Raw genomic sequence first — 8,804 nt, 5'->3', positions numbered from 1 at the left:
ATGTATATATATGTACGTAAAAGAGTAAGTAAAAATAATTTTCAAAAAAATGAAATAATATATATACAATTTTTCTTTAATTCGAAATTTAGATTTTAAATGAGATTATAATAAAGATATGATTATATTAAAGTATGATAATACAAATATAAATTTATATTAACAAAAATATCTGATTCGAAATTTAGGGTTAAAAAATTTGAAATTCGAATGAAATTACAAGTATATACGAACTATTTTTTATGTAAAACCGCTTAAAATTTAAAGCCCAGCAACTATTTAGTGTTAATTTAACATATAAATGGAAAAAATAAAAATATCAAAAATAGGGTTTTTGAGAATTTTACTTTGAATCACGAAAATGAGATTGAAATCGATGAACACAACACGATTTGATGATGTAGGATAAATGCGATTGAATTCGACCAAAATAAACCCAAGTATGAAGGATTTTGATGGATTTTTTAGAGAGAAGGGAGAATGGTTCACATCAGTTGCTTTTGAGTTTGGGAGAATTTTTGTGTGGGGAAATTTTGACCTTTAAAACGTAAATCTGACCCCGAGTATTGATACTCATTTAAATGAGTATTGGTACTCTTACACTGAAGGAGATGTTATCGATACAGAGTATCAATGCTATAAGAACAATATTGATATTGTGGAAGAACAATATCAGTACTGTAAGAACAATATCGATACTAAATGCATGAAATGGTTCAAAAAAATTAGCAAATGAGTCCTAAAATGTCATCTTTATCAAAATATTAAGCACATACAACATATATGACCATATAAGACATAAAGTTATGGCCAAGATACAAACATTTGTTCCTTCATACAAGGTTTAACAACAAAAACACCTATCAATGCTAAAGTTGCATGAATTTCTAGTTAAAATGCATCAAAAAGGTCAAAAGTCATAATGCATACTTTAGGGTATCAATAATGGTATAGGTAACTCTAAATTGAAAAAAACATGTTCAAACAAATAAATACATATTTAAGAAAACTTTGAACTCGTCATCAATTTTAATAAAAAAAATCCTAAACTCCCCCTAACTAATTGCATAGTAGGCATCAAAGAAGTCATTTAGCATGTTTTTTTCTTCATAAAATCATAAAAATACACACAATATTTAAACACAAAGTAAAGGTAGGTTCATTAAAATCAATTGTCACTAAGTGCCCAAAATATTTCCTTATCTAAAGATTTCGTAAAGATTTCAGCTACTTGATGCAAAGTGTCTACATACTCTGGAACTATATCTTCCATTGAAACATGATCTCTAATGAAATGATGTCTAATTTCCATATGTTTAGTTCTAGAATGTTGGATGAGATTTTTGGTGAGACAAATAACACTAATATTGTCACACTTGATAGGAATACTACATACATCAATTCCATAGTATATTAGTTGTTGTTTCATCAATAAAACTTGAGCACAATAACTACCGGCCGAAATGTATTATTTCTCGGTGGTTTATAGTGATACACTATTTTGTTTCTTTGAAAACCATGAAATTATCATACTACATAGGAATTTGAAAAGTATCATAGGTGCTTTTCCTATCTAATTTACATCATCCATAATTCGCATTCGAGAAGACATGCAAGCTAAAGTTAGATTCTCTATGATACCAAAGTCCTATACTAGGAGTGTCTCTAAGGTATATAAATATTCTCTTAATGGCTTGTAAATGTGATTCTTTAGGACATGATAATAATCTAGCACATAAACAAACACTAAACATAATGTATGGTCTACTTGTGGTAAGATAAACCAATGATCTAATCATAGATCTATAAAGCTTAACATCTACTCACTTACCTTCGTCATCCTTGTTAAGCTTTTTATATGAGCTCATAGGAGTGGTTTGAGGTTTCACATCCTTCAATCCAAAACTTTTTGATCATATCTTTTTGGTACTTTGCTTAATTGACAAAAATGTAATCTTTCCTTTTCTTGATTTAGAGTCCCGAGAAAAGTGAGAGCTCCCTCATCATGCTCATCTCTAATTCACCTTGAATCAACTAAGAGAATTCTTGGCAAACAATATCATCAGTAGCACAAAATATAATATCATCAACATAAATTTGTACTACTAACATGTCATTCTCTTTTCTTTTAATGAAAAGTATAGTATCAACCTTCCTTTTAGAAAAACCTTTTTCATTTAAAAAGTTTTATAATCTTTCGTACCAAACTCTAGGAGGTTGTTTCAAACCATATAAAGCTTTTGAATATTTGAAAACATGTTTTGGAATTTTTGAATCTTCAAAACTGAGAGATTGGTTAACATACACTTCTTCATTAATAAATTCATTTAGAAAAGCACTTTTAACATCTATTTATAAAGCTTAAAATCATTAAAACATGCAAAATCAAGTAATAATCTACTGGCTTCTACTCTAACTACGAGAGCATATGTTTTATCAAAATCAATTCCCTCTTCTTGAGTGTAACCTTGAGCAACTAGTCTAGTTTTATTTCTCACTATGTTACTACTCTCATTTAGTGTGTTTCTATAAATCCATTTAGTACATATAATAGATTTATCACTAGGCCTTTCAACCAATGTCTATACTTTACTTCTCTCAAATTGATTTAACTTTTCATGCATAACCATAATCCAATGTTCATCATTTAATGCTTCTTTGACATTCTTAGGCTCTATGCATGAGATAAATGTAACATAATTATAAATATTCTTAAGAGAAGATCTAGTGTTTACCCCTTTGGATGAATCATCCAAAATTTTACCATCTTTGACATAGTTTTACTCCCTTGGGAATGAGATCTCCCTTTCCTCTAGAGTTAGATTCTTGGGGGCATATTGAGTTTCCTTATTCTTTATTTCTTTCAATGATGATTCATCAATTTAATTTGGATTTAAGATACCTATATCACTATCAACACAATAATCCTTCCTCAGAAGAGGATTATCATTGAAAATAACATGTATGGACTCTTCTATCACTAGAGTTCTTTTATTAAATACTCGATAAGCTTTAAAATTTGAAGAATAACCAAGAAAATTTTCTTCATCACTTTTTGTATCAAATTTGCCTAGATTATCTTTTCCATTATTTAAAACAAAACACTTGCATCCAAAAGGATGAAAATAACTAATGATAGGCTTTTTATTTTTTGAAAAGTTCATATGGAGTTTTCTTTAAAGTAGGTATAATTATTACTCTATTAATCACATAACAAGTGTTATTTGTGGCTTCCACCGAAAAATACTTTGGCAAATTATTTTCACAAAACATGGTCCTAGCCATTTCTTCTAAAGTTCTATTTTTCCTCTCAATAACTCTATTTTGTTAAGGGTTCCTAGGGGGTGAAAAATTATGTCTAATTCCATTAGAGTTATAAAATTCATCAAAACCAAGATTTTGAAATTCGTTTCTATGATCACTCCTAACACTTGAAATTAAGTATCCTTTTTCATTTTTGTTTATTTTAGAGAAAGTAACGAAATTTTTTAAAGCTTCATCTTTTGTACTTAAGAAAAGAACCCAAGTAAATATAGAATAGTCATCAACAAAAACAAATATATATTGTTTTCCACCCAACCTAGTAGTTCTAATAGGCCCAAAAGATCTATATGGATCAATTGCAATACTCAACTAGATGATACATCATTAATAGTTTTAAAAGTTCTTTTATGTTTACTTTTATCACATGCATCACAAATCTTATCGAGGTCAAATTTTGTCTTTGGCAAACCTCTTACTAGATTGTTTTGCACAAGTTTTTGTAAAACACTCATGCTAGCATGTCCTAGTTTCCTATGTCACAACCAAAAAACATTCTCATCTTTAGCAACCAAACATGCATTTGAAATGTCAATATTATTTAAATACACCATGTAGATATTTTGTATCTTATGACTGACAAGCATAACCATATTGGATACAATGTTAACAATTTACAACCATTGGACTCAAACAATACATTGTATCCCTTATCACATAATTGACTAGTACTAAGTAGATTATGCTTAAACTCATTAACATATAAAGCATTTTTTATAAGAATGGATGAGTTGTTACCAATAGAACCAATTCCTTCATATGACCTTTTGAGTTGTCACCAAAGGTTACTACTACTCCAGTTTTAGCTTTAGGCTCTAAGAACTGACTCTTATCATCGTTCATGTGTCTTGAGCATCCACTATCAAGGTACTATGAATTTGAACTTTTTCTTTGTGCCTTGTAGAAATGCTCCACCTACAAACATAGATTAAATTTTGATTTTTTGGTTCTCAATTTTTTTTTGGATCCATTAGCATTAGTTCCCAATAATCTTGTCTCATTTAGTATCCATTTTTCAAGGATATCCTTAATTAGTAGCAATGAGTCCTTTGGGGACCCATATGCTTTTAATAACTTTTCTATATAAGGTTCTTTGGGGACCTCTATGTTTGTACTAGTTAAAGCTATTTTTAACATTGTTAGGTTTTGAATGTTCACCTTTTTCAAATCTTTTTGTACCAACATAGTTAAAAGAAGCTTTAAGATCATCAAGTTTCTTTTTATGATCATCATAAACTTTTGAAAGTAAGTTATGCAAGTCTTGATTTTTCTTTTCAAACTCTTCAAGTTTGACTTGCATATCTTTGACTTGACTTTCAATTTCAAGATTAGTCTTAGAAAGAAGAACATTTTCATCTTTCAATTTTGAAATATTTTATCTTTCAATTTTGAAATATTTTTCTTATGCATAGAAATTATGTTCTCAAATTCTAAGGTAAATTTATCATAAGCCTTTTGCAATTTATCAAAAGAATACTCATTTGAAATAGATGAATTAGAGGTTACCTTAGAATCATCCTCTATGGCCATGAGATACAAGTTGGCTACTTCTTCCTCCTCTTCATTGCAGGACTCATCATCAATCCATGTAGTTACATGTGCCCTGTGTTTCTTCTTGCAAGATCCCTTCTTCTTCAATTGTCGACAATCATATTTGACATGTTTGGGCTTTTTGCACTCATAGCAAATAATATGATCTTTTTCCTTATAATCATTATGGAATCCCTCTTTTCTTTAAAATATTATTCTCTTGTTAGATCTTATGAATCTCTTGAATCTTTTGGAAAACATTGTCATTTCTTCATCTTTATCATCATCTTCATTTGAGTCATTGTAGATTTGAGAGCAACACCAACCTTTTTTTTTCTTTTTCATTTCATTTTTTTCTTCACCTTTCTTCTTTTGTTCATCTTCTTCCTTTACTATCATCTCATGAGTATGCAAAAACCCAATGAGCTCGTCAAAAGTGAGAGTCTTGAGATTCTTTACTTATACTATAGCGGTCTTCTTAGATTACCATGATTTAGGAAGACTATAGATCATCTTCCTCACTAGTTTCTCATTTGGGATGACTTTACCAAAACCTTTGAGACCATTGACAATAATAGAAAATCCATCGACCATAACTTTAATATTTTCATCTGGTCTCATCTTGAAGTTTTATAATTATGATTGAGAAGACTAATCAAAGTTGTTTTACTGCATTAGTTCCTTCATGAGTGACTTCAAGTTTGTCCTAAATATCCTTAGTATTGGAACAAGATGAAACTCTTTCATATTCATCATGTCCAAGTGCACAAAATAGAATATGCATTTCCTTTGCATTGAGTTGGAATAATCTCCTTTCTTCTTCACTTTATTATACCATAACTCTAGTTAGAGTAGAATGAACACTCATCATGATGCTTCATGCTCCCAAATTATTTGCTTGAATGAAGAGCATCATCCTATTTTTTCAATAGGAATAGTTGGCTCCATTGAAGTATGGAGGCTTGCTGATGGGTTGAGAATCATTAACGATGTTGAAACTTGATGTAGAGGCCATGAATGACTTGACTCTTTTAGGATCTTTTCAAGAGTTGGTAAAACCTTTCAGTGAGTCTAGCTCTTATACCAATTGTTGAGTTAATCGAACCAATGAAATGGCAAAGAGGGGGAGTGGGTGATGTAAGCTTTTTGCAAGAAAATGCAAAATTTGACACAAGAAATTTTAGAGTGGTTCAACTTCTTCAATGAGTCTACATCCACTACCTTAGCTTCCACACTAAGGATTTCAACAAAATTCACTAATTTGTTCAAACCTTTTAGGACAACGTTTAACCTTACAACACACTTAGACTTATACCCCAAGTCTCAAGTGTATAAACCTTCCTAAGAAGAAATTACAAATAGAAAATTTTGAAAAACTCTTACAAGGTATGTGTTTGCAAAATTTAGAACAACTAGAACACTTGAAAGAATGAAACAAAGAAGTACAAAAGTGTTCTTAAAAGCAAAATGAATGTTTAAGAATATTTACTTGATTTTTTTTACTCTGTGTGATTGATTTGGCTTTCTCTGTGATCTTTTGTCTTTACATATAACTTGAAATCTTGTTTTTATGCCCCTTTATTCAATTCTAGCCGTTTGAGCTGTTGTGGGAGTTAATAGAGCTGTTTGGATGAAATTTCCCGCAATAAATTATGCCCATACGCCTTGAGTACCAGTACTTAGTCTTGTAGTATCGGTACTACCTGCATTAAATACAAAATCTAGTCGTTGGTGAGATGGGAGTATCGGTACTCCAACATGAGTATCGATACTTGAGCAGTACCGGTAAGAAATTGGCTATTGGAATTTGCATTTGCCAAAATCACAAAGGGAGTATCGGTATCAGTATCAGTACCACATGAACAATATCGGTACTATTCTTGCAGCTAAAAAGAGTAAGGAGTACAAATGGAGTTTTTGCTCTTAAAAGTAATTTCCATATTCGAACAATTAAATCGAATATAAACTTAAAAATTGAATCGAAAATAATCTCAAAATTTCTTTAATATATTTTTTTTTTGGTTATAGCAAAACATAGCTAAACAAAATTTAAGTATCATGTGATATATTATTTTATTTACTTATATTATATATATCATTTTGCATATGTTCTTAAATGCTAGGTGTAAATATGTTTGTTTATACATATAGGTCTAGGTTTTAATTATTTTAATTAATATGCATGATACTCTCCATAAGTATTCCTCGACTCGAATCAAATAATTGGACTAAGTAGAATACCCTTTTATTTTAGAATTGTTGTGAAATGTTTGTCTTGACGCATAAGAATGTCATTTCCAATAGTTTTAAAATAAAGGGGTATTCTATTAAGTGAAACCTAAATAACGATTTCACTTCAAATTTAAGAATGAGAGAAAAAGAAATATGTATTATTTTGTGTGTGTTTAAAGAGGGCTCTTGAATTAAACTATATTCAAATGTATAAGTTTTATTACAAATACAACTAATTAATTAATTAGATACCGATTTATGACATTGTAGAGTGTTAAACATTCCCCACGCGTAATTGACTCTAGAACTCAATTTTTTGTTAACATGGACTTGAAAATTATTGTTTTAATATAATTAAAATTTTATTTTATTAGAATGACACATTTATTTTGCATGTCTAATCACATCTAATCAAAGATGGTGGCGAATCCGTGAACCGATTTTACGATTTTTAAATTCAAGTCCTAAATTAATCGAGATAACCACTTATAAAATCCAGATTTTATTCGACGCTGATTTAAAAAGAACGCCTCGACAATAGTTGTTCTGAATAGGAGTTATTTTTAAATATTATTGAACAACAATTGTTCCAAGTATAACGATTTTAACAATGTTTATTCTTCCAAAACCAATATTAAGTGAAACAATGTAAAAAAAAAATCCCATGAAATTCTCCAAATAAAAACACCACAAAATAATAGTTGCAAACAAGTGGAAACCCATTATTTGCACATTTTCCACATCGATTCCGACAGGACTTTAGAACATTTCCGGACCAGTGGGGAGATAACTAGACCGGTAAAGAAGACAGATTGGATGGAAAGACATTCATAATCAAAAGCACTGGGGAAGTAAGGGTGACAGTATTTCCATACGGCAACAGAATTGTCATTGGAAAAATATTGGCATATATTCTAAGATCATAAATCATATATGGTGGCAGCGAGGTAAGAAAACATTTCTACTGCAAATGGAGAACAGTATTAACAGATTCCAAGTAAAGTGACAATGAAATTAGTATAACTAGAGGTTAGAAGTGCTTCAAATATGTTACTCCCTTCTTTTAAACTTGGACATGCGAGTGCAGAGTGAAGTTGTTTTTTTTGGCCTGAAACTTGGAAAGAACTTACTACTGCATGGATTACACCTCGAATGGCTAAATAAATACTCTTTTCTATGCCTTATAAAATCAAGCATGACTTGTATCTTTCATGAAAATGTTGAATACATCAATGTAGCATATCTTACTATAACGTGGATAGAAAAGAAGCAATAAAATAACACCATACTTAGGTTCCACCGATCAGAATAAGGTTAAAAGGCAATGGAAATTCAACAAGTATATTATGAAGGGGTTATTTCATTTTTTTTATTAGAAGAAAATAAAAATATTATTAGAAGAAAAAAACACCCTCAAACCTTCCCCGTCCCCTTTTCCCTCCCCTTCCTCCCTCCTTCCATGGTCAAACGGCCAATCAAATGATGAGTATTTGGGATTTTAGGGATTAGAATTTTAAATTTAGGGATTTGAGAATTTTGGGTTTTGAGATGATAGTAAGAGTTGTGACTGATCATTGGATGGTCTGTGACGTATGGGTAGTCGGTCTCCGGCAAATGGGCGGCCGGAGATGACCGGCGGTTGGAGTAAATGAGACTAGAATAAAAGATTTTAAGAGTTTGAGGTTTTTTTATATTTTAAAATAATTGGGACTTTTTCGAAA

The sequence above is a fragment of the Hibiscus syriacus genome, unplaced genomic scaffold, assembly GCF_006381635.1.
Source record: "Hibiscus syriacus cultivar Baekdansim isolate YM2019G1 unplaced genomic scaffold, ASM638163v2 tig00110893_pilon, whole genome shotgun sequence".
In the NCBI taxonomy this organism is placed as follows: domain Eukaryota; kingdom Viridiplantae; phylum Streptophyta; class Magnoliopsida; order Malvales; family Malvaceae; genus Hibiscus; species Hibiscus syriacus.
The sequence above is the reverse complement of the archived record's forward strand: the minus strand, read 5'-3'. Positions refer to the sequence as shown.